General features: G+C 51.4%; 1 long non-coding RNA gene across 2 annotated transcripts in view; it reads left to right on the plus strand.

The window, feature by feature from the left end:
* LOC111093844 overlaps positions 1–26114 on the plus strand; it is a 194095-nt gene that overhangs the window by 145188 nt on the left and 22793 nt on the right. The window contains exon 6 of one of the 2 annotated variants that reach the window (XR_005384048.1): positions 2570–4386. The exons of the other annotated variant lie outside the window; for it this stretch is intronic. This is a non-coding gene — a long non-coding RNA (uncharacterized LOC111093844). Of the gene's footprint in view, positions 1–2569; positions 4387–26114 lie in introns of those variants that run through there. 2 annotated transcript variants of the gene reach the window in all.

The raw sequence follows: 26114 nt of genomic DNA on the forward strand, positions 1-26114 counted from the left end.
TCAGTCAAGGTGCTAATTGTGTTTATGAATCCCTCCCAGCTATTCTTAACACATTGTTCCAAACAGCTCCCGTTGGCATTTAGAGACGAATTTTGACTTTTTTTTTTTTTTTCCCTCCAGGACTGACAGTCCAGGCTCCAGCGGATTGTGGCTAGGAACTTCTATTTCCTTTTAATAGCCACCTCTTACTTTTTTCTTTTTCCTTTTTTTTTTTTTTTTTAATATTTTTTTCTGGCGGAATTCTTTTTTTTTTTTTTAATTTTTATTTATTTATGATAGTCACAGAGAGAGAGAGAGGCAGAGACACAGGCAGAGGAAGAAGCAGGCTCCATGCATCGGGAGCCCGACGTGGGATTCGATCCCGAGTCTCCAGGATCGCGCCCTGGGCCAAAGGCAGGCGCCAAACCGCTGCGCCACCCAGGGATCCCTTCTTTTTCCTATATCCAACTTCCTTCTTATTTTTTTTTGCAATAGAAAGATACAGAACAAGATGAAAAAGAATACAGGGAGCATCCCAGAAGTCCGTTGCCCGGTCTCCCCCATTGTTAGAATCTGACATTAGCACGCTGTGTTTGAGCCAGAGTGGTTCAAATTTTAACTAAATCCATGCTTTTGACTGAAGTTAGTTAATTTTAACTAAAATCCATGCTTCATTCAAATTCCCGTCACTTTTCTTCACATCCTGTTTACCTTCCAGAGGCCCAGTCCAGGGCAGCACATTACACTCGGTAGTCATGCGTCCTTAGGCTCTTCTTGGCTCGGACAGTTTCTTAGACTTTGCTGGTTTTTGACAGTTGTAGGGAGAACTGGTCGGGTATTTTGTAGAGTATCCTTCAGTTGGGATATTCTAGACAGCCATTTATAAAGGTTTTTCTAGGTCCTTCCCTTTTTTATTCCCTCTTCCATAATCTCAAGACAGTCCCAGAAATAATTTATTATTTAGACCCTGCTGATAGAAACGCTTCCAGTTTTAGAAAACTGCTCAAGTTCAGTGGATCACAGCCTTCCTCTCCCCTCCACTTTGCCAATCTAGTTAATTTTCATCACGTCCTCCATATGGCATCTTGAGCACTGGCTCTCGATAAATATGAAACGGTGACCAATACAAGGCTCTAGGTATTCTCAGTTGTTGACTAGAAACACAAAGGCATCAAGTTATAATAAAATTAATTTTTTTCCTTTATAGGTGGTTAGTCCAATTTGAACCTCCTAGATCTAGAAGATGGAATATTATGTCCAAAATACAATGAAAATCTATTTTGAGCAGGCTTTTTGAGGACAAACGGACATTTTGAGCTCTTAGATATGTTGTTCGTCATACATTTCTCTTTATTATATTTTTCAAGTTCATCTTGAGCCAGAAATGCCAGTGTGGCCCATGTGATTGGGATTCTGAATTTTGACTTTGCCGCACATTCAGCCATTTGGCTCCATTTGCCCGAGGAAGGAATGGCTTGTCATTATTGACCTAGAATGTTCCATCTATTATAATGGCCTTCGTGTATTCTTCTCTATTGAGTTCCAGCCACATGTGCCATTCCAGTTATTAGAAATGGAGCTGAGAAAATCTATAATTACTCCCTAGACAAAATACCCTTTTAAATGCTGTTCCACTGGTTGACTCGAGTCCAGTGTTCCCTAGAAACAATTTCCACTTTGCTTAGTAGCAGTCACTGAATGCTTTCTACCAGAGAAGGATCAGATGATGAGTAAGCACTTCTTCTAGATTACTCTTGCTTCATCCTGGCTGCCTTACGCGGAGTCTCCGCAGCGCGTGTGATGTGTGATGTTGGAAAAGCTGGGCCGTTCCTCTGTGACTCCGTGGGGCCTTCCCTGTGGGTTGCTGCTCTGGCTTGGCCCCTCCAGTGTTCAAGGATGCTGTGAGGCGCATTTGCCTGCTCTGCGGTCTGGTAGGGATCATTTATTTATTTCCCCATGGCTCATTTCACAAAGGATTCGAAAGTGACTGGCTTTTGGTTGACACTTTCTTTGGAGCCCCCATATGTAGATGCTAGGGTGCCGGCATCTGATCACCCATCTGTGAGTCCAGGTGTGGGCCGGAATGTAAGACCATACAGCGGGTTGGGCACAGAGGTGGTGTCAGGTCGTACCGGGAAAGGGAATGGTGCTTGCAGAGGGGCCACAGCTGTGGTGGTAAGGCCTTGTGGCCCCTGGGAGGCTGGCAAAGCCTAGCACGTAAGGGAACAACCCTTGTGTGAGAGGTACATGGCCGCTCTCTTAGGCACAGAACCACTGGAGAAAGTCTTGGGCTCGGGGACTGGCGTCCTGAGCTCTGGTTCTGGCTTTGCCTCCAATAGGTTGTGTGACTCACCCCAAATCCCCGAAACTCTCAAGACCCCTGTTGCCTCATCTGTGACTACGCGGGTTGGACTAAGACCCTCTTCACGCTAAGGATCTATGATCCTCTAGCAGATTTTGAAAAATGTTCACAAAGGTGCTTTATTTGCCAAGTTAACATAGAATTGAATTTTGTGGATATGAAAAATTAAGATGGGTTTGGACCATCTCTCTCTCTCTTTCTCTCTCTCTTTTTTAACCGAAAACACAGGAAGATGAAAGACTAACATGGATTTAAATGCATTGCTTCTGCATAGATTTACTGAGCGCATGGTGCTGAGAATATAGCAGTGAATGAGACCCAGCCCTCGACCTCAAATGTGCTTGAATTTAGATATGAAACGTGCCAGCCCCTCCCCCTCCTCTCTATTCTCCTGCCCTGTCTTGAGGGAAGCTCAGAGCTGGCATCACACCTCTGGTTTGCCTTTTTTATTTTTTATTTTCCAAAAGCTCCAACATCCCAGGCTTGTAGAAGGGTGAGTGAGACAAAGACCCTTTAAGGGGCCAAAGTGAATTCAAGAGACTCCCTAAAAGGAACACTGCTAAGGTTCAGCATTGTCAGGCTTTTGGACTCTACGTCATGATCCAACCTATTTGTTACTCATCTTGCAAGCTGTTAGCACACATGATGCCTTTTTGCAGATGTAAGGAGACGTGTCCCCTCTAGACAAATAGCATAAACGAGGCCTCTCTTCTTGTAGGCGGATTCAAGCCCTCACGAAAGCACCCCATGTCCTGCCCCTCGGTAGGTGCCCTGCAGAACCACACACCACACCCTGTCAACAGCCTTGCCAACAAACTCATGAGTCTTCCTTAGAACAGTGCTTCCCTCCAAACGTCCATCAGCAAAGAAGAGGTCTCTGGGAATTGCTGTTCTAAGGGGACTAGGTTTTTAAGACAGGATCTATTTCTTCATGTTTAAAATACGGCACCATATGTGTGAGCCGCCTAAGAGTTTGGGTGACAAGGCATCCTATTTTTGTCAGATTTGCTCTGGGTTTTACTACTATTTCCACCCTCCTCCTCGCCCGTCCAGGGCCCTGAGAAGTCCTTCTGAGTGGCAATCTGTCCCCTAAAAAAAAATAAAATAAAATAAAAAAAGAAAAAAAACAAAAAGCAAACCACCCATGCAGGATCACAGCCCTTGGAACGAGCCCGCATGGTGGGACGTTAAGGAGGCCAGCGGATGGCTCCTCCAGAGCCAAGCGAGCCTGATTCTCTGCTGCATACATTCTAACTTAATTGCCCTAATGAGTCTGGGCCGATGGGATCAAATGATCAATCCAGTTCGAGTTATGAGATATTGAAAAATGGGATTAGAGAAGAAGAAAGGCATTTGGCAAATCGACTACCGGGCCGGGGAGCCTAGGGAGTCGCGGGTGAGCAGTTGGATACGTGTCTCATTTTCCCCCCGTCCCTTGAAGGCTAAGTCATAACAAAACCTTCCTAGACGTGCTTGCTTGCTCATGTTTCACTGGAACTCATCTCGCCGTCCCCGCTCTGTTTTGATTCAAAAGGCTTTTCTCTCTCTCAGACGCAATAAGCCGGAAACTCGGCCATGTCTGAGACGTTCAAGAACCAACGAACACCTGCCACCCAGAGAAGTGAAGCGCCCTGTGGAATTCCTCTTACCTTTAGACGAGGTTAATGTGTTCAGTGGAAAAAAGAAATACAAAAGAAGACATGAGCCTTCACATTGCATGGAACGTTAGTTCCACGTAAATATTAGCCCCTCTCTGTTCCTATCTATGTAGGGAAGCAGGGGGTTGGCCAAGGAGGGAATTTGGGTGTGCGGATTTTTTTTTTTTTTTGATCTCTTTTTGAGTGGTTCTTAATGGGGAGACGTCCTTGGGTCATCTCAGGCCAATAACTGAAACTGCTTGAGACTTACATTCTTCTAGCTCCGGGAAGGTTAGAAACTGGGTGAACTCCTCAAGCTTGGCTGGTTTTCCACTTGACTTGCTGTGTCTGAGGTAAATACGGGTACCCTGAGGCACGTAGAGTTCTGTCGTTCATTTACAGAGATCTAGGGGCTTGGGTTTTTTTTTTTGTTTTTTTTTTAAGGGTGATTTTTGTTCTTGAAGTTTGGTCAAACTTCTAAAACGGGTGTGAATTTGTGCCTCAGTGTGGGGAGCGGGAAGTGGTGTATTTCTTCATGTTCAGGTAGATCTGGCTCTGTTCCCTCCTTTCCCCTGCAAGGTTGTTGGAAATTCAATCTTACCCATTTTTGCCCTGCAACTTCCTCTGGTCATTCAAGGAAACTGAGGGTCTTAGATCTTCCAGAAAACCTGAGGAAAGGCCTCTGGTCTTGTTGCTAAAGTGGCTCATTGAAAAGCGTGTGGATTTGGTGCCACAGTCTACGTGTCCAGTGGGGCCATGGGATCTTTGACCCCTCCTGGGCCAGAGGACCCAGGGTTTAGACCTAGACATCTAGACCAACACCAACTAGGACAGAGTCATGTCTTTTAGAGATTTTTGAGCTTTTTCCCTCTTAAACAACCCAGCCGCTTACTTTGGGAGCCTAAACTTCTGAAAACTCCCTTCTTTGGGTGATATCCAGGTTACAAATCCTTGTTCTTCCCTGGAGACGGGAGGTAAGGAAAGTATCTCTGAGTCTTTCGCAGTAGACCTAGAGGCATACTTAAATTCTTACTCCGTGTTCTCGACTACATTTGATTTCCTCTTAATTTGATGTCTCACTTTTGAACTGTTGCATAATCTACCAGCTTAAATACGTTAAGGGTCACGTTGCCAGGAAATAGTCTCTGATGTCTGTGGCAATGTTTTGTCGCTTGTTTGTGCTGCCTTTTCTTCAGAGGGGAAAGTATGTGGTTCCCTTGCTCACTGCCATCCTCTTTGAGTCCAAGTGCAAAGCTTTTCTGAAGGGCAGGCTTTATGGTTCACGTGGCATGTAAATAGCTCACATGACCTCATTTCCAAGAAGCCTTCTTTAACCCTGAGGCTGAATAAAGTACGTGCCTTCTCCTGTTTGCTACTCTACCCCGAGCGATACCCGGAGCATACTCTTAAAATACATTTACTAGACGTACCCCCAATTCTAGGGACAGCTCTGACTTCTCCTCTCATTCACCCCAAGCAGCAGCAGAAGGGTCAAGGCCAAGGACTGTATTGGACCGAGGTTCTTTTCTAGTGTGATGGCATAAATGTCAATTCGATGGGAGAAGAGAGAAGACTGTCTTCACTGCGTATGGCCTCTGGTCTGTGTTTGGTGTCTCTTCCCTAGGGCCGTTGCGCTGAGCCATTCGTTTACCTATTCATTCAAGAAACCCTTCCTGCTGAGGGCTCACTAGATGACGCATCGCGTAGGCCCTGGGACTAGCTCAGACAATGCTCTGTTCTCCTAAACGTCTATTTCTGCGGGCTGTCTCTCCGGAAACCTCGATGGCACAGTGAGAGTGCCTGGGGCCGGCCTGCAGCTTGGGCGGGGTTCCCTTGGCCTGAGAAGGCTAACTGGGAAGGGGATTGTTTCTCAAGAGAAGTAGGTGTCATTCACATATGTGCTTCCTTAGTGTAGCCAAAGAGCTGATGGCTCAGGGACTGTCTGTCCCAACTCACGTCTCCCCGAATGCAGAGCACCTGCCATGAGCAGTCGGGGGCCATCGGGACTGGACTCAGTAGGATCTCCCAGTCGTGAAGACCACACGCGTGTTTAGCTGCATCTCTGTGACTGTCGCTGCCCCGAGGGTCTGAACGTCCCTGGATCTGCCGGAGGAGAGGCCAATAGGTAGCTCCTGATCCAGCATTCCACCGTCACTCTCTTTCTAAATTATTTGAGAGGTGGAACTACCGATCGTTACATTAGTTCAACAGCTCACTCCCTCTTTGGTCTCCCCACCTGGACGTGGGTGGACAGCTCCTTGTGTTCAGTCTGGGGCCCCGGGGAAACCTCGCAAAAGTCCTCCTGCCTCTCATCGTGGGATACACGAAGGCAGAGGTCCACTCGGGGGAAAAACAGAATGGTCCTGAAAATAAGTCCCTTCTGCGTTTCAAATGCTTGTCTTATTTTTAACCAAATAGCAATTTTGAACTTAGAAAGATGTACGGATGGAGTGTAAATGAATTAATGTTGAAGCATTTCCTTTATTCAAGGTGCTGGGTAAGATCTGTGGGTTACAGAGCACTGAATTAACATGCACTTGATGCTTAAGGTACGTGGCAGGGCAGGTAATAAATGCAATCAAATAGCATCACGACTATCTGTATGTTTGTTTATTTATTTTTAAAAGATTTTATTTATTTATTCATGAGAGACAGAGAGAGAGGCAGAGACACAGGCAGAGGGAGAAGCAGGCTCCATGCCGGGAGCCCGACGTGGGACTCGATCCTGGGACTCCAGGATCACGCCCTGGGCCGGAAGCAGGTGCCAAACCACTGAGCCACCCAGGCATACCCCATATATTTATTTTTGAGTTATTTTTTAATAGCATCACAATAGTGGCGACTTAATTTGCTTATGGGCATGAGTGATGGTCAGATTCAGGGATTTTGAGTTGTTTCCAAAGAGGCACAGAGGCACAGATTCCCGGAGGAATCTATTTCTGTTTCCCCGTAGCTTTCACGCGCCAATACTCTGTTACCTCGTCTACGTTTTCACCCTGGTGTGCGTTGCCTAATTCCGATGTGCTCTGCACAATTCACTCCATTATTTTCAAATTTGCCTCAATGATCGAAATTCTCTGATTTGCGTCATTTTTCATTTAATAAGATACCGTATGTTAGATCACTGCCTTGAGTTCCATCCTCTAGAAACTGTCCCTACCTGAAGCTATAAAAGGTCAGAAAGATCTGGGCACGTGACATTTTATTAAAACGTAAATACCAGAGAAGGGCGTGTTCCATTGTCTACTTGTGAGATTCTAGGGTTCTAGGAGTTTTGATAGGGTGGCAGCTGCCGTGGAGAGGGGACGCAGGGTATTTTGGAAACGGGGCCGCCGAATGCCAGGCCGGCAGCCAGGGCCCAGGTTGGCTGTGTCCGTCACTGCCCTGGGCGGGTTAGGATGCGGCAGGTGGCTTCTCTGCGCGGTCCCAGACTTTGAACTAAGAAGCTGGGGAAGGCGCGCTCACAGCTGCCCCAGCAGCTCGGAAGCCGGGGGCCGTCCGGGGCTCGTGGGGAAGAGCGAGGGGAGCCCGAGGAGGCCGGGGAGGCACCACCGGCCTGTTTCCCTGCGCAGCCCTGCCAGCTCCCTGCATGGGGCCACGCGGGACATTGCCTTGCCTCCGCTCTCCCAGCCGCCCTGGCATCCTCGCCTGTGAACCGTGCGCTCGCGGTCAGGGGCTGGTGGCCTCACAGGCCCAGCGTGATCGCGGGTGGAATTTTCGCAGACATGGGCCACGTTTCTATTTCATCACAGGACGTGAAGCCAGAGCAGCTCGGAGTCGCGCTAGCGCATCATCCGCATCTGCTCTGCAGCTCCCCGGGCGGCGTCGGGGTCATGGCACCCTGCCTGCACCCTGCCTGCACCCTGCCTGCTGCACGGGCCTGCCTGGTGCACGGGCCTGCCTGGTGCCAGGACGCTGGGGAGCGGGGGACAACGTCGCCTCCTCATGGGGAGATACCGAGACTCTGGGATTTACAGCGAGAGAGTGTCATGGGCAGAAACATCCCGACTATCACCGGGCTCTGTGCCCGACATTCGGTGCTCGGTGCCACCAGCGCGGCGCCCGGTGTCCACGGCCTTCTCCCCAGGGAGATGGTTCATTCACCTCTGGGCTCCAGAAATCACCTCTCGGCCTCAGTTCTGTGTCACACGTGTGTGTGTGTGTGTGTGTGTGTGTGTGTGTGTGCGCCCACATTAACCAGAGGATCCCTCGTGGCCAAGGACTCGGCCATCCTTCCAGCCGGAGGCCGACCCGACTTGATGATGTTTCTGATCGCGGGTCGCTGCGTACGGTTGCGCAGGTCTCTGGCGGCGCGGCAGTTCCTGGGCTGGAAGGTCCTCCCAGCAAGCTGCACCCGCCCTGTCTGTCGCCGACTGGCTCCTGTGAGGTCCCAGTGACTTTGCTGATGCAGATTCCTCGCAACAAATGAGCAACCCAGGAAGGGAACTTGGGGCCTCGATTTCTCTTCTGTGTCGGCATCTTGGGGTGTCTGGCTCTCCATCTCTCCCCCTTCCTTCTTGTGCATCCTGGGACCGTCCCTTGAAGTCCGTCCGTCCCACTGGTCTCACTTTGGGACTAGACCCGGAGGGCGGCCGGTGGGGACCCTCCTCCCCTCTGCCTCGCACTGGGCCCGGGGAGCCAACCCTGCAGGCCGTGCCCATCGCCTTTCTAGGTGCGGCTCGTCGCAAGCTGCTTGGATGATGCTCATGTTATCATTCCTTGCATCCCTTCCTCCTTCGTGGGTGGCCGGGAAGGTGTCTGTGTTTTAAACCCTCAGGGCTTCACACGTTGGAAAATAGTCTAAAGAAGAGAATCGACTGAAGGGCTACCTGTCGGCTCTTGAAATGTTCAGCTGCAAAGAGGAGTCTTCAAACGTACAAGGAGGAAGGGGTCGTCGTAAAGTCATTCTTTGACTGTTGAGCCTTGGTGTGATTCCCGCCCCCGCCGTCTGCCCCGCGGGCTGGCCCGGGCCTCATTGTCCCCATCCGTGGGGGAGCCCCTCTCCGGGATGCCTGCCCCAGGCTGTCGCGTGCCTGGAGCGAAATCCTGGGGGCACGGGGCTTTCAAACGTGGGGAGGCTCTTAGTACCCTTAAGGTTTAATTATCCTTATGAAGAAAAATGAAAAGCATCCTGAGAATTTCCTTAATGTTTTTTTCCCCCTTTTTAAATGACACATACTTTGTGTAGAAAACGCCGTGAGGCTAAGAGACAAATGAAAAGAAAACCCCACAAAAATCAACTAACTCTTGGCCCCCGGGGGGGGGGGGGAACTGTGGTTAATGTTTTGATGTATGATTTTTTTTTTTAGTCTTTTATAAACGTAAGTTCGTTGATCATAGCTGAGCTCCTATTGTATACACATGTCCGAACCTACCCCATTATTCAACTTTATATCAGTTTAAAGGTTTACAGGAGGCGCACGGACAGCCGACTTTGGGGCTATCGGCAAATACCAGCGTTAGAGAGAGGCCCGGGTCTCGCCCAGGGCACGTCCACACCTGATTTCCGCTGGACTCGGGCACAAGGGCAACACCTCTCTTTACAGTCACTGGTATGTGAGCTCGGATGATGGTGATTTTTTTTCCCCTGATTGTTTTTAAGTTTGTTTGTTTGTTTGTTTTTAACCTAAACCTAGATGTTCAGGGTTTTAAATCGTATGCTCTGCTGGGGGTTGAGACGTGCGGCCCCGAAGAAGGCATTCGAGCGAGAAGGCCGCACGTGGGCTGATGACGCGGAAACAGGGGAAGCCCCGGCCCCTTGGCCCCAGCGCTGTCGCCCCCTGGTTCGGGGTAGTCCGTCCCGATGCGATGCGGATCCTAAGGAGAACTTTGAATATTAGGCTCTCAAGTGTCCGGGCGGTGTAGGAGTCACAGGAAACACTGATCACGTGGGAATCTAACTCCTTTGCAGATTGGAACTTTCAGGAACAAAGAGGCGCGCCCTGGTGTTGGCCGAGGCTCGCGCGAGCTCCAGGTGCCGGAGGCTTTGAGGGATGCTCAGGGTCGCGGGGCCGCTGGCAGGTGCGCACCGGCTCCTCTGGGCCATTTAATTCCCTATCATTGGCTCCATCTTGCTTGGAGGCTCACACCAGGACGCTCGTGGTCATCCAAACCGTCGTAGGTGACGGGATACTTCCCTCCTTAATCACCATCGAATGCAAAATGGTGAAAATGGTGAAAACATTCCTTGTGGCACATCCCCCTCCCCTTTGCAGCCTGTTCTATCCTGAAATCCTGAAATAAAACAAACGGGATGGAGGCAGGTGCAATTACAAGTATGATAAGGCTTTATCTTATCACACCTGCCAGGTTTCAGCCCCCAACCCCCTCCTCCCCGCCGCCGCCCCCCCCCCCCCCCGGCCTGCCCTCCCCGCTGCTGCTTCTCTGGGTGTCGGGATTTAACGAGCAAAGCAACCTCTCAAGGACGCTTAGAGGGTGAGACGACGCCGGGGTGAACCGGAATCTCTTTATTAATAGCGAGTTGCATAACCAATGCCAGGGGGTGGGGAGAGCTAAGTGTGTCTGTTAAATATTAAGGGCGCTTGTGCTGTCCGGGGTATTGTTGCGGCGCCTGGAGACGGCCCGGCCAATCACACCCGGCAGGTTTCCATGGGAGCGCCGCCGCCGCTTCTCTCGTTCTCCGTGAAATGCACACGGCGGGACACATCTGCAGAAATAACCCATGGAGAAGCGAAGCAAGATATTTCTGGGTGTTTGTTCTCTGCCTTTTGGGGGTGTGTGTGTGTCTGTTTTCCATTTAAAAAATAATCTACAAATATCTGGGCGCCTGGGAAAGCTTCCCCCACGGCGGGAGCTCCTGCCCTGCGGGTTGTTTCTGTGGCCCTCCCGGTGCGCCCGAGGGGCTCGGCCCTGCCGGCTGTGGGGTCCGGGCGCCACCGTGTAGACCAAGCCTCGCAACGGGAAGCAGGACGTGGTGCACGTCTGTTGAGTACAGGCTGCTGCAAAGGGCGTTGGTTTTTGATCGTCCTGCATGAGGAGCCTCGCCAACTCCCCAGGCTCCGCACTATGACCATTTAGAGGCGAAAGCGGAGCCCAGAGGGGTCACTAACCCCCTCAGGGTGCACAGCCAGCGGTAGCAGCACCTGGTCCCCGGGGCGGTGCGGCCTGGCCCGGCCCGGCGGCAGGTGCGGCAGGTCCAAATCGCAGCCTTTGTTTTCAAAGGAGCGCGTCGGCATCGCCGTCTGTCCGGGGAGCGAGCGAGGAGCTGTGGCCCACGCGGGGCTCGCTCTCCACTTGTCGGGGCGCATGTGCGCATCACATGTGCTGACATACGTCGCGCTCGTCGCCCCACGTAGCTCATCGTCTCCTGCAGTGACTCCGGGGGCCTGGCATCCCCGGCCGCGCCCGGCGCCCTGCGGGCTGGTCCAGGTGCTTCGGGAGGCCGGGCTCCGCTTGGCACGCCTGCCACTTGGTGTCAAGGCAGCGGACTTGGAATCTGCCGGGGTCGGGGTGACGAGCAAGATGAGCCAAGGGTTCTGTGCACAGCAGCCCGGTGGCTCCGGCGGGGGCTGTGCTGGGGGCCGAGCCCCGACGGGCGCCTGCACACCCCGAGGGCGCCGCTGGCTCGCGGCTGCGGCAGCTCGGAAGCCTTGCTCTTCCGTTTTAAAGATGTTAATTGGGGAGCGAGCTTATCCGATCGTTCTTCATTGGAACAGGCCCTCCACGCTCACAGATGTCCTCCCTGAGGACACGGCGTGGGCTGGCCTTACGGGGCAGCCCGCGGGCGGCGTCTGCCTCTGGTGTCCTCGTTCTGGAACCGGCTTGGGGGAGCCACGGACACGTCGGGCGGGTTAACGTCGAGGAGCGAGATGCTGTCAGTGCTTCGTGTTGTAAACATGCGTGTAACGGATCAAAGCTTTCTGGAGACTCGCTCCCATGGATGATCACCTGGGCGGCATCGGCGTCTCCGAGTCTTAAGAAGCCGGCTGACCTTTCCCTTCAGCTTGGTCCCGCCACTGTCACCTGGGAGCTGCGGGGTTGTGCGGCCATCCTCAGGCGCCACGGCCCACGGAGGCTGGGCCTGCTGTCCCTGCGACGTCCTTCCGTCCTCTGCCCCATGCGCAGGGCCTGCCTCTCAAGTGCAGTCGGTGGTGCCTCTACTCTGTCTCCCTTCACCGAGGCACACCTGCGGGGCTCCGAGGCACACCTGTGGGGCTCACGGGCACACCTGCGGGGCTCCGAGGCACACCTGCGGGTCTCACAGGGCACACCTGTGGGTCTCACGGGGCACACCTGGGGGGCTCACGGGCACACCTGCGGGGCTCCGAGGCACACCTGCAGGGCTCATGGGGCGCCCGCTGAGGAAGCAGGTCCCGCCAGGTGAACGCTAACGGCTCCAGGTCCCCCCCACGACGCTGCGGGCACCCCCGGCCCACAGACTCCGGTGGCCTCGCCGACCTTCCCGTGCCAGGTGCGCCCACTTGCTCCAGGTGGCTTTGTCCTCCGCCTTTGCAGTCTTCTGTCCTGGTGGTCATCCTTGTCGCCCGATTCAGGATGGAGCATGGTGGGGTTCCTGCGGAGCTGCCTGCGGACCGCACGGGGCCGTCGGAATCGGTGATGAAGGCCACAAGCTGCATTGTTATTTGGGGGAGAAGCCATGGGAACGTGCGTCCTTTGGGCGTGTGTCTAGGAATAGTGACTTTGCGGACGGGTGACTCAGCGCCCCTAGGAAAGGCCGTAAGGACACACACACACGTTTCTATGGATTCACTTCTTGATTGTGCCTGGAAGAGTCCAGGAGCAGCAGGCGCAACGGCAGAGGGCAAGCGGTGAGATCCGGGCGCTGCGCCGCGGCTGCCGACGTCCTGCCTGTTGGCCCCACGGCCTGGCGACGCGCGGGGTCTAGGCCACGGACCTGCAGGCCGCGAGGCCCGGCGCCCGCTTCCAGCCTCGGCCAAGGCCGGCTTCCCTCCTTAGGCTACGTGACCTGCCCCCCAAGGGGTTTATAAGGGACACACGCATCAGTGTCGTGCATTTTCCACGATGAGGTCACGGGAGCGTTTGAGAGAACCAGAAACGCAGGAGCGGGGGTCTAGAGGGAAATGGCTCCGGCGCCCTCTGGAAAGGCCCCCCCCGGCCCATGGCCCGGATCTCCCCGCCGGGCTGGGCCTGGGGCTTCCAGGGGAGGACGCCCGGGCCCCCGGGGCCGCGCCGCCAGGTGTCCAGCTGCGACACAGGGCGCGGCCGCTGCCCCGCTGTGGCCCCGAGGGAAGTCAGCCGGGCTGCCCGTGACCCCTGCGCGGTGGCCTTGCGGCACTAGGCTGGTCCGCGACTGGGGAACCTCCACCGGGTGAAGGTTTTGTCTCCGGAAGGCCCCGGGGAACAAGACTATGTCCCTCCCTCCGTTACTGGCGTCTCTGAACACACGAGCAGACCAACGAGTCGGCGCCTCCCGGCCTCCCAGAGCAGCGTGAGCTGAGTCCGGGGACGGGGACGGGGACGGGGACAGGAGTGTACCCGGGAGGTGACACTGGGGAGGCCCGGGGGTCTTGCTCCCGGAAGGTCGGCGTGTCAGTGACACGCAGGCCCTGAAGGGTGGAGCCAGACCTTGTGCCACGATGGGCCTCCTGCCCCCCGGTTGCAGGGTCAGTCCAGAGCCGCCCTTCCCCGGCTTCCTCCGGGCTCTGCCCCTCCTAAGAGCCGGAGCTTTCCAGCCTCCGCCTGGCGGCTCCTCTGTGCTCCCGACTCGGACCACGCGGGTTTCCAAACAAGCATTTAAAGGCTCTGGGCACCCAGCGCCTGCTGTCCGTCGCGCGCCGAGCTTGAGCCCCGGTTCCAGGTTGTTGCTCTTCCCCCTTTGCTACTGAGGCCAGACGTTCCTTTGGCCTCTGAGGCAGAGTAAGGGGACCCTAGCTCCTGCTCACCGCCGGCGTCGCGCTCGCCCCGAAACACCTGCTCCTCGCAGTGCCCCCGCCCGAGAACTCGCCCGCACGGGGCCGGGCCGGGGCAGCCCTCCACGGCGGGGCGCGGCCCTGCTGCTCCGGGAGACCCCGACTCCTGCGCCCTCCGCCCTCCCCTCGGCGCCGAGCCGCCCCGGAGCCCTGCCTCTGAACCAGACCCAACCTCGGGCGAAGGGCTTGTGTTGACAACATTTCAAGGAAAACAAGACCAAACAGACCGCTTTAGAGGTTCTGGGCGCCGTCTAGAAAGGCCTTGGAACTCTTCCCGCTTGCTCCCAGGGCCTTGCATTTTCCCTCATTGTCCTCACAGAGAAAGAAGGTGGGATTCAAGCCAGTGGAAGAAACAGCCCTTTTTAAGAAGACATCCGTGTCCTCGGGATCCCAGCCATCGAGGCGAGCTCTTTGGCAGGTGGCCCCGCGCTTTTTCGCCAAGAGGACGTGGGCCCCGAAAGCGGAGCTTCCACTTAGCCAGTGTAGACGCCAAGGTTCCTCGTCGGGAGAACCTCGGAAAAGGCGCGTTAGAGGTTTGGCCGGGTCACGAAGGATGGGGAGCGCCTGTAACCGCGCCGAGACTCGTTCCTGGGCCGCTGGTGACGCCGGGGAGCGGCCGTGGAAGCCGCAGGCCTGGCCAGGGGCTGGGGACGGAAGGTCGCGGGGGAAGGAAGGCTCTTCTATTCTCAGAAGAAAGGAGACGATTTTCAGCAAAGTAATTGGTTTCCTCTACAGATGGACTAATTATTTGCCAATTCACCTTCCTTTTATTCTTTATTTTTGGGGGTTTGTTTAGTGTTGTTTTGCATTGTTCACATTTCCTGTTTTTAGGCCTAGCTCCCGGGCTCTAGTTAGAGTTTTCCTTTTTGCTCCTCCGCCTTCCCTCCCCGCCAGCAGCGCCCGGGCCATTGCAGGGGCCTGACTGCCCTTTACTGGCTGAGGGGACACGCTGGTGGCAACAGGCGGGCCTGGGGTCCCCGCGAGCCATCCTGGACCCGCAGCCTTCTGCTCCGTCTGCACGTCTTGCCGTCTTGGGGACACCTCGGTGCCACCAGCCGCAGCTTCTGAAGATGCTCTGCAAGTGCTCGGCCACCGCCAGGCTGGTGCAGGGCAAGGCCCGGCCCGATGCCCTCGGGCGCACACCCAGCCCGGGGCCTTGCTCCGCTCCAGCCGTGGCCCCGTGTGGATCCACCGAGCGCCCCTACCCTGACCGTGTCCTACCCGCGGGGCTGTGGCCCCACCGAGCCATTTCAAAGAGCAACGTGACCTGGATGGGGAGGACCAAGGACCGAGGGAGGCCTTTGTATATCAGTGTGTGGGGTGAGCTCTAGATCCCTCCCTCAGACATTCCAGCAGCGCAGGGGGCCCTGCCGCCCGCCTGGGCCAGGCCGAGCCTCCAGCAGAGAGCTGCCAGCAGGCTGTCCTGGAGACTTGACGCGGGCAGAGAGCGCCGGCTTCCTTCTGTGCCAAGCAGGCAGCCTGCCACCCCTCCTGGGACCACTCTGCGCCTTCACTTCTCCTCGATCAGCAGGGCTGCCCCCAGACCCAGCTCTCCCGGCCCCCCACGCCCCCCAGGCCCCCCAGGCCCAGCTCTCCCAGCCCCCTGGCCCCCCAGCACCCAAGCCCCCCAGGCCCCCAGCTCCCAGGCCCTCAGCCCCCAGGCCCTCCACCGGTGCTTCAAGCGTGGAGCTCCACTTGGCGGGCGAGAGCCTGCGCTGTCATGCAGGCCGTGTGTATATGGACTCGAAGCCCGGCCACCCGCCCCTAGAAGAGACGATTTCTTACCATGTGTAGGGGCCACTGGTAGTGCGTGGTGTGCATGTGTGTACATCGGTGTCCATATGCATCCGTGTGCATGCGTCCGTGTGTGAGTCCGTGTGTGTGCACATCTGTGTCCCTGTGTGTGTGCGTCCATGTCCGTGTGTAGCAGCTGAGTGGAGAAAAAGCCAGGCATGTTTCCGATAATTCTGGAGCGCAGCTTGGGACGGGCTGTGCCGGCTGTCGGGGGGCAGTACTCACGGGAAACGCTCTAACACGTGGTGACCGTCGGGCCCGAACCCAAGGCTGCGCTCTCTCGGGCTCTTGGGCAACCTCCTGGCCACGCGGTGGGACGGAGGGTCTGGTGCACCCGCCCCTACAGGGCTCTGGGGGCATCTGTGCCCAGGGGTTCCCTTCCGCAGGGCCTGCTGTCCCCCGGGCGCCAGCCGGATGACGCCGACCCGACGGTGCGCCTCTGCCCTCCGGCCTGCACACGCAGCGCACCGCGCCCGCCGTCCTCGGCCCGGGGCACAGCCACAGCCCTCCGCACACAGCCCCCGCGTGGCAGCCGTGACCAGGCCCCGGGGGGGGGGGTCCCTCAGGCCTGGAGTCGGTGCACGTGCACACATGGTCTGCGTGGCAGGTGTAGGTTCCGTGTTCACGCACGCCGCACCCAGATGGGTGACAGGTGACCGAGATCTTCCTTTATAAATGGGTTGTGAGAAAGAAAACCCACTTAATGAAATAGAAGACCTGAGAAGAGTGTTTCCAATTTCTGGGGTGTAAGGTCCTTCTCTGCGGATCAGATGGCCCGTCACCGCTTCCCTGGGCGGCCTCTTCCCTTGAGATTCCCAGAGTCCTCCCGCATTCACTGCCCTGCTCTGCGCCCTGCCTGTGTGTGGCTGACACTTACTTCTGTTGCTAGAATTTGGTTAAAGGAAAAAACCAACAGCAAACAATGAGATTCCGTGCATCCCCCTCCCCGCCCCCGTTCCCCTGTGTGGACCTCATCCCACACAAGGCCTCCCGGCTCTCCCCACCTTGGCCCCAGAGACAAGAGCACTCACTGCTGTGTTTTATGGGTGTTCTGGAAATAGGCATTGGCTCCTGCAGACTGTAGTACACAGAATTTTAATGAGCACAAAGGCAGCAGCTCAGTCCTCTCCTCTGATGTGAGCGGGGTGACGTCAGCCTACCCAGGAAATACTGCATTGATTTTAAAATTGCTCTGAGGGTGAATAAACGGGCGTCCTGTACATTCCCTGAGATGCCCTACACCCCCCCACCTCCCCGTCTGTCTCAACCCCAGGAGCACCAGAGCCACCCGAATAGACGTCCTTCAAAATAGAGGTTGAGGCAATGGGGGGTGGGGGGGGGGGTGGGGTGGGACATGTTGATTTTTTTTCTTTTTAGGCCTCAATTTTGTAAGTTGCCATTATCCTAGATTTAAAATGGTCTGACATTTTTAGCTTCCAATTTGAGTATTTTCTTTCTAATTCTAGGATTTGGTTCATTTACTAAAACTGGGAATTGCTCTTTTGCATCATCTCCTCTGCCACTCTCTCTCCATCTCCCTCCCACATGTTTCTTGAAGCATATTTTGGTGCTTCGGCATAAAGGGCACTACGTGATGTTTTCTGTGCCTCCCATTTCACTCGACGAGATGAAAAACCCCAGTGTCCAGTGTGTGAAAAGCTGGCATTGTGGGCTGTCTTTAAGAACAGGCACCAGCTAGCAGGACACTGTCCGTTCCCAAAGGCAGATCCACTCCCCATGCCCAAACCCAAACACGCAGGGACAGTCCCCGGCCCCCTACGTCGCCAAAGGAACAGCCACCCCTCCCTCAGCTCTCTAGGTTGCGGTTAGGTTTCCAGGTTGCTGCCGATACAACTGTTTACTTTCCTTTTTGCAGCCTTCTCTCCTGCTTGCTAGTTTAGCTAGTGATGAATGAGTGGATTAATTAGCAAAGATTTCTCAAGTTCTCTGAAGAATAAACATACTCCTTGCTGCAAGCCTGTATTAGTTATGTGACATTAGGTCAGTTTTCCCAGCTTCCTAGAAAAAAAAAAAAAAAAGAAAGAAAGACCCTTTTAAATTCAATGGCAATTGCTTCAGAACATTTAAGTTTTCGGGGATCCCTGGGTGGCGCAGCGGTTTGGCACCTGCCTTTGGCCCAGGGCGTGATCCTGGAGTCCTGGGATCGAATCCCACGTCGGGCTCCCGGTGCACGGAGGCTGCTTCTCCCTCTGCCTGTGTCTCTGCCTCTCTCTCTATGTCTATCATTAATAAATAAATAAAATCTTCAAAAAAATAAAAAAAATAGTGAAAAAAAATTTTTAGGTTCTGTTACAAACCTGTAGGATAGGGATCCCTGGGTGGTGCAGCGGTTTGGCGCCTGCCTTTGGCCCAGGGCGCGATCCTGGAGACCCGGGATCGAATCCCACGTTGGGCTCCCTGCATGGAGCCTGCTTCTCCCTCTGCCTGTGTCTCTGCCTCTCTCTCTCTCTCTGACTATCATAAAAAAAAAAAGAACATTTAATTTTTTGAGCAACTAAGTCTAGTATCTCAAGGTATTTATTTATTTATTTATTTATTTATTTATTTATTTATTGCCTTTTAGTTGATTCCGTGGGTGCTTTTCTGCTGGAGAAAACTTCCAATAAATATTCTCTAGCTACCATGATTACTATCAGTGTTGTTAAAACTACCACTCATGCCAATGGAAGAATGAACTTCCATTCATACAGATCTGACTGTTTCATAATTTGTTAAGCTCTCAGAGACGTGCAGGGAATTGTCCCCACTGTTCTCTGTAGTCAAAGAGCGCACGGCACACATATTTCTAAACAATCATTGATAATGTGAGGCAGCGTTTGATATGCCAAATGCATGGTCTAGAAGAGTAGTCAGTGTCCTGGGAGGCTGGAGAAGGAGTGCTCAGAGGGGTTCCCAAGGGAGCCCCGTAGAGGAGGCTGCACTTTAAGCTGGTCTTTGAAGGATTCCTCGTCTTTGTAGAACCGGCGCGTGTTCCAGGTGGGAGGGAAGCGGCCAAACCCCAAGGTGGGCACTCCTGACCTGCTTAAGAGTTAGCACATCCACAGGCCTGACGCGAATGCTGTCCCGTTCAAGTCTGGGACGAGCTTGGGAAAAGCACCCAGAACACCAGGCTGGAGAAAATTGTGTTTTAAGTTCTAAAGAACAGAAAATTCCATCGCATCTAGACTCTCCGACCGAAGAGGTCATGAAATTCTTTATTTCACCATCTTGGACGTGGTGGAAGAGTACTCTTGTTTGCAAAATGCTGAACCACGCCGGAGAGCAGGAGTTAGGCCACAGAGGAACAAAGGGGAGTTAGGGCTCACACCGCGCCTGGTGTGGGAGCAGAATTTGCTTGTTCCTCCTTTTCCAGTAATTACAAGGTGGGGGTGGGGAGGCTCAGATCTGTCAAAATGCCTTCCACGTAGCGGTGTTCGATCTGGGCTGGATGGATATATGAATAAATAACCATTGGGTTGATGAACCCAATAAAATGAACAAGAGCCATCATGTAAAGTCTGGAAGGAAATTGCCTTTATATAACTCACTTTCTGCTTCATTAAAGATTAACTCGTTTTTATCTACCTGTGACATGAGGCTGGACAAGGAAACTGATCCTTTTTTAGTCTCTCTTTGAAAGGTGAAGAGCACAGAGAGCAACACCAACGAAAGCAAACAGAAAACAAAACAGAGGACAGGAGAAAAGCCTGACACATCCCACATGTTAACAAACTAAAATCATGCATCGTTGATTGGCTGCCCCTCAGGGAGAAAGTGGCTGAACAACCACTGGAAAAAAGGACGTTTAAATGTTTTCCAGGTGGCTTTTACTCCGTCAGAACCCATTATGCTGAATGGGGATACATATTTACAGGCTGCTAATACCCAGCTGATAAGAAACCATATCTGAATTATTTCTAAGTGTCCTGGGAGCCCGGAGGGAGCTAAAAGCATCTTTGCTTAGATGTCACTCTCAATCAATTGCAGCTATTACCTGACTTGTCATTTACCCATAATCAGGGACTAGGACTTGAACCTGAATCAAGCTTCAATTTCCTTGCACTTGAAATTCAGTGAAACAGTCAAGAACTAAAAAAAAATATGTGGTCAATATTCATGATGTGATGTTTTGCCTTTTAAAGGCACAAGGTGATAGAGTAATAGCTTTTGGACTAATCACTCAAGAGCCAAAATCGATTTCTAATCTTGATTGGCTTTTTATTTTTTCGGGGTGGGGGGGAGATTGGGGAGGGTTTGTTATCACAGATGTGGGCCTCCCTTCGATGAGGATTTCGTTTTTGGTATGATCACTAGGAAGAAAGTTTATCTGCTGTTGCCGTGTATAAGCTGTTTAATAAACTCAGGGTACATAGACTAAGTCCTAGTTTAATTTCTTGATATTAAATATCACTCATTTTTATTATGCAAGTTCTTTTTGAAGAATAAAGCTCTTGGGTTGCTATTAGGAACTGGATGTAGGCAAGCCATGTAATCTCTCTGATTTTCAGTTTCTCCGTCTAGTCTCCAAAATAAAATGACCTCTAAGGCCTATTTCATTATTAACTCTATGACTATTTATGGTTCTGTGATTTCAATCTGGTTTTCATCCAAACTGGCAGTAACCTCTAAAGGTTCAAGCCTGGAGGACACTGTGTGTTGGCCGTGGTTCATCCGCCGTGGAAGGGCGTGGCCTTCACCGCGACCAAGCCTATTCGTGGGCACCCGTTACGACTCCTCTTTTCCAGACATTTGTTTCCTTTGCTTAGAGCGCTGTGCTCCAGAGGTGGTCCCCGCACCAGCACCGTCAGCATCACCTGGGGACTTGTTAGAAGTTACAGGTTCACAGGCTGCGCCACAGACCTACTGAGTCATAAACTCTGGAGGTGAGACGGAGCTTTCTGAGTTTTAACAAGCTCGCCAAGTGTTGCTGATGCGTGTTAGACACTGTTCATGAGGTTCCAGTTGTAGGTGCAAACTGTGAAGTGATTTTGTTCTGCACCCTAAGCCACCACGTTAAAAATGTCCTCCGTCGTTCACTGAAGAGATTGGGACACGCGGCTTGGCTGGATCCGCTCTCCTGCCGGTTGTGGATCTTGAACTCTTTGTTGGATTGAAAGTGTTTTTCGATAAACCTTCAAGGGCATCTGTTGCTCTGATCCCAGCTCCATACAAATAGCCTCTTTCAGGACTCCCCGTGACTCTTGTTCCATTAGGCCTGCTCCCTGGCCGTATGCTTCACTCACCCTGTTCCTTCCCATATCCATATCTTGACTCCTATCATTGTCTTTACTGCCTGTAATAAGTTTTGGGCTTTCTCTCAATAGTCCAGATCCATCAAAATCTGCAGAAAATTACCATCTCCAGGAAGCTTTTCCCTGATCTCATCCCATGGGCAACCTTCTTCCCATTTAAAAAATTCTGTCCCTTGGATGCCCTTAAAATCTATCACCCGGAACAACATTTCTCAAATGGAATGATATCACGTAATCCCTCGAACAGGGTCTTTAAAATTCAGATTCTTACAAACCACTACCAGCAGCCTACTGAATCAGAACCTGGACTTTAACCAGCTTCTCAGCAGATCCGCTTGCACCTAGACGAAGTGTTTAGAAATTGTTGAACTAGAACAAGGTTGGAAAACTTACTCTGTAAAGGACCACGTGGTAAATATTCCGAGCTGGTGGGTCATATGAGCTCTCTCACAACTTCTGGATCAAGTTTTCATTTCGCCTCTTCAGGTATAGTACAAAAACAGCCCTAGATAATATGTGAATAAATGGGTGTGGCTCTGTTCCAATAAAACTTTATTTACAAATATAGAGACCAGGGGCTGTAGTTTTCTGGTCCATGAGCTGGATTATTTCATTTAATAAAAATGAACTACAGCGTCTAAAGGGTTACTCTGCACTCAGTAGGTGCTCTTGGAGCGAATAAATAAAGGAACCCCAAATAATGCAGTTGGTGGAACATTTTAAATTCAAAATAGACAATTATCACAAAGTAATGTTACTGGATGATCTTCACTAGAATCGTGCTGACATATGGAAACTCTTGGTGGTCGGGGAGAGGGATAATGGGAAGCATGGCGTACACGTCTGAATTCTAATTAAGCCTGCTCATTTCTTGGTTTTCCATCTACAAATTATATTCCACCTAATTGACTTCCTGACAAAGGGTTGGTTGAGGAGTAATTTGTTTAATGTTTTGAAAAACGCTGCATAGATGCTAAGTGTTCTTGCAGAAGGAGGTTTCTAAGGAAGAACCAGCATTAAAACTGTGTTTTTTATTCCTGAGCAAAAGGTTTAGTTGAACGTCTCCTGGAAAGTGGCACTTTGCCCCCAACTCAAATGTCACCCTGTTCTCCCATTTTACTCAGGAAAACCTCAAATACATTGTGTGGGTGATATTGAGAGACGTCAGGATCAAAGCGTATTTAAAGTTGCTAAGAGGAAGCAGATGTTCTCCCTAACTGGGCAAAAGATTCTCAGAGTTTCCAGTGAAACATAAACTTCTCGAAGGCCCCATGGGATCATGCCTTAAAATGTCATGCTTTTGTTTATGCCTCCCATATGCAAAACAGTGGTGAAATGTGTTGTTCTGGGAGAGATGGAGGAAAGTTAATGAGCTAGAAACAATAAGGGACGCTATACTTGGAAAAAAATTGGAACGGATGTTATCCTTAAAACAAACAAAACAAAACAAAAAACTAGGGCAAGATTAGAATAGTCACTTCCCTCAATTCTGTTTCTTGTATATGTCTTTAAACATCTCTCTCTGAATTACCCTGGTTGGCTGGATTACCAACGTGTTTTCTTTCAGATTTTCTGTTCTCCTGTTTTTCCGAGTAGAACTAAGTTAAGAAGTTTTTTCTTAGCCCCTATGGATTGTACCTTTTTCACTGCAGCTAGCAACCAAAATAGAGTTGCAAGGGAAAGAATGGTTGGTGGCTTTTAAACTCAAACTGAAATCCGGGGGCGAAACTAATGCTTTAAAGAGTGATCTGAATGCAGACAATTATGGTTTTCAGCCAGAAAGAAAGGTCCAGAGACTTGTATTCCTCCCTCATCATAGTAACGTCAAGTCGTTGTCCCTGTAGAAAAATCTAAATAACTGTAATATTTTATCTATTATATTTTCTTATATAAAAACTTGATGAGAAGGTAAATTTAGAGAGATGAGGGATCCCACAAGGTTCAAGACCAGCCTACAGTTGAAAAGAGGGGCAAGGGAGCAACGAGAATATTCTGGGTATCTGAATTACTGTAGAATGATTTATATGCTGAGAGTGGTGAACTTGGTTGTTTTTTTTTTTCTTCCTGTTTACTCTCTCTGGATAAATCGATGAGGGATTAGTTGGTCAAAGTTGACCAATTATAGCTCTAATGACTATAGCTGTTTAAGCACACAATCGATGAATCTGGCTTTCCACTCATTTTGTTGAAGTTTATTAATTTAGGAGTAGATCCCAGTGCCGTCACTGGGAGTGAGGCAGATAAGTCTAGAGAAGGAGAGAGTAGAATCCTGAAAAGCAAAGAGCATTTATTTGAGGGACCGTCGGAAGGCTGGCTTGGCCTCACTCTAAGGCAGGGGAGGAAAGTCTACGCAGGCAATCAGGAGCGTCCATCCCATCTACGTGGTTGGAGGGCAGCTCAGAGTGTGGGTGGCCCACCCTGGAAACCGTGTCCTAATCACACCGTCATGCGAGGTGTCACGTGCGGCCTGGCTCGGACCGAAAGCCTGCGGTGAGGACGGCTTGGGGGTGAACACCTGCCTGCACAGGTGGGGGCACAGCGCAGACTTGAAGGCTCATCTCTGAAACGGGGGGTGCTGGTCACCAGCTGCTTCTTCCTCTTATCTCAAGGACCTGAAGGAACCGTGGAGAAAACTGTCAGACTCGGAGAACATTAGGGCCGGAAGGCACCTCACGATTCCATCTTCTGTGCACGGAAACACTGGAGTCCAAAAGCGAGGATTTCTTCCTCCAGCCCCTTTCTGCTGTTGTTGTCCTTTTCAACAGACGTGCGGAGTTTTCAGTTTACAAAGGGAGGCAGCTTCCATTAGTTTTTTCATTCCTACAGCAATCCTGCATTGTAACCATGTTATGTTAATAAATTCATTTTATAGATGAGACAATCAGAGTCCAGGGAGATGATGTGAACACTATCCTGGCCTTCTCCGTCTCTTCATCTTATATTCACCGGGTCACTTAGTCCAGTGGAGACGAACTCTTCACTATATCCTCAGTTCTTCTCGGGTGCAGGTATCCCCACCATTCTGGTTACAGAAGCTCATGATTGACCCACTTGCTGCCAGGTTTGATCCAGACCCTGATCCTATGATCCCATCTCCAGATATACTAAAAAGAGAGAGAGAGAGAGAGAGAGAGATGATTCTGCTACTGCTCAGTTTAAAACCTTCAATCAATCCCAGAGGGCACGTTCTCGGCGTCCGGCCTCGGAAGCTCCTGAACCCTCTGCCTGTGGGTTTAGCCTCAGCACGCACACATTGTTCTCACCCCTCCTCTACCACAGCCGTCGCCTGGTTTCTACTTTTTGGCTCTCAGTGGGTCAGCTGGTAATGGGAGAATGACACGTAGCAGGAACGGGAACATCTCTTCCAACTTGTAGCTCAGTTGATTGAATCCATCTGAATCTCCTGGCTAACATGGTGCCAAATATTTGGTAGATGCTCAACAACAATTGGCCAGATGAATGGATGATGGAAAGATGAGCTCCTTTAGCTCTACTCAAAGCCAAAGCTGCAGCATCTCTCCTGATGGAAAGGGGCATGATTTACTCACCCCAGAATTCGGGACCTGTAATGTGATCAAAATGAAGGTTTCATTTAGGGATGTGGTTTTTCTCCAAACCTCTTCGAATACTCTTCAATCAGTTTAAGTTTTGTAGGTGTCGGCTGGTCTTCTCTTGTAGATAGTATGTATATCCTTTCTAGAACTTGACTTTTTAGGATACTTAATAAACACAGTATTAGTTTATTAAGTCCGGTATAAGTTGTGAAGCTTGGATGAATAAGCAGTAGGAAGCCTTTTTCTGAGTTTGACAGGAGTTACTTTCCAAGTATGGAACATTTTAATGTATGTCTGTTGTAATGTAGATGAAGATTCCATTTCTTCCATTATCAGAGCTGTGAAAAGAAGGACAGCTCTTTCATTAGCCTTCCATCAGGCCATGTTAACATGGACATTAACCTTCAGCAATGATTACTGACTTCTATTTTCCGCTGAACATATTAATCGTACGCTAATGTTTTGCTCTTATCAAGACAGAGGTTTATCAATTTCTTTTTTTTTTAATTTTTATTTATTTATGATAGTCACAGAGAGAGAGAGGCAGAGACACAGGCAGAGGGAGAAGCAGGCTCCATGCACCGGGAGCCCGATGTGGGATTTGATCCCGGGTCTCCAGGATCGCACCCTGGGCCAAAGGCAGGCGCCAAACCGCTGCGCCACCCAGGGATCCCCTATCAATTTCTTAATTGACCTCTAATACACTTGAAAATTAGGAATAATAAAAAAAAAGAAAAGAAAATTAGGAGTAATAAACACATGCAAATTAAGGCTTGTTTATACTGAGCAGAAAAATCTTTTGGGTTGAACAGATTTTGGCCCACACACTGCCTGTATCCTTTGCTCCATTTTATTGTTGTATTAACTTTTTTTCTTTTTGGTTAAAAGCATGAAGAATTTGCAAGCTATAAGAAGTATTTTTTTTCCCCCTTGGTGATCTTGTACCTTTGATTTTATGTTATTTATTATTTAGTGGGTATTGATACAGTTTTAATAAACACTTTCACTTTGACCGCCAAAATGTTAGCTAGCTGGGCAGGGCTTGAATGTTCCTCTCTTGACGGTACTCTCACAACTAATACAGGTGAGTGACAGGAAAGGAAGAGGGGGATGGGACCCTTGGGGGACGTGAACTGAATGTGGAGCCTGCGACGGTCCTGCACGTCAGCCTGGGCCCTCCCGATTCCTTGGGGGGTGGTCACGTGTAGGATGGGTAGCAAACCTGGGCATGGAGCCCACAGCTGCTGTGGATGGTGTGTCTCAGGCTGGAGCAGAGTCCCCGTATCTAGAAGCCCAGCTCAGTTGTCTTGATGAGCAACAGCCCAAACGGCCGAGGCCACTGCTGGTCTTAACTTGGGCCGCGCCATTCCCGTGCCAATTCTGGTGGAGCAAAGACCCTCTGTGATGCCACGTCCCCTGCCACTAACTGCAGTCCAGGCTGTGGGTTAAGAGTGGAGTGATTTCCAGGCACCTTGGTGGCTCAGTGATTGAGCATCTGCCTTTGGCTCAGGGAGTGACCTCGGGGTCCTGGGATCGAGTCCCACGTTGGGCTCCCTGCAGGGAGCCTGCTTCTCCCTCTGCCTATGTCTCTGCCTCTCTGTGTGTCTCTCATGAATACATAAATT

This window comes from Canis lupus, chromosome 34, assembly GCF_011100685.1.
Source record: "Canis lupus familiaris isolate Mischka breed German Shepherd chromosome 34, alternate assembly UU_Cfam_GSD_1.0, whole genome shotgun sequence".
In the NCBI taxonomy this organism is placed as follows: Eukaryota; Metazoa; Chordata; class Mammalia; order Carnivora; family Canidae; genus Canis; species Canis lupus.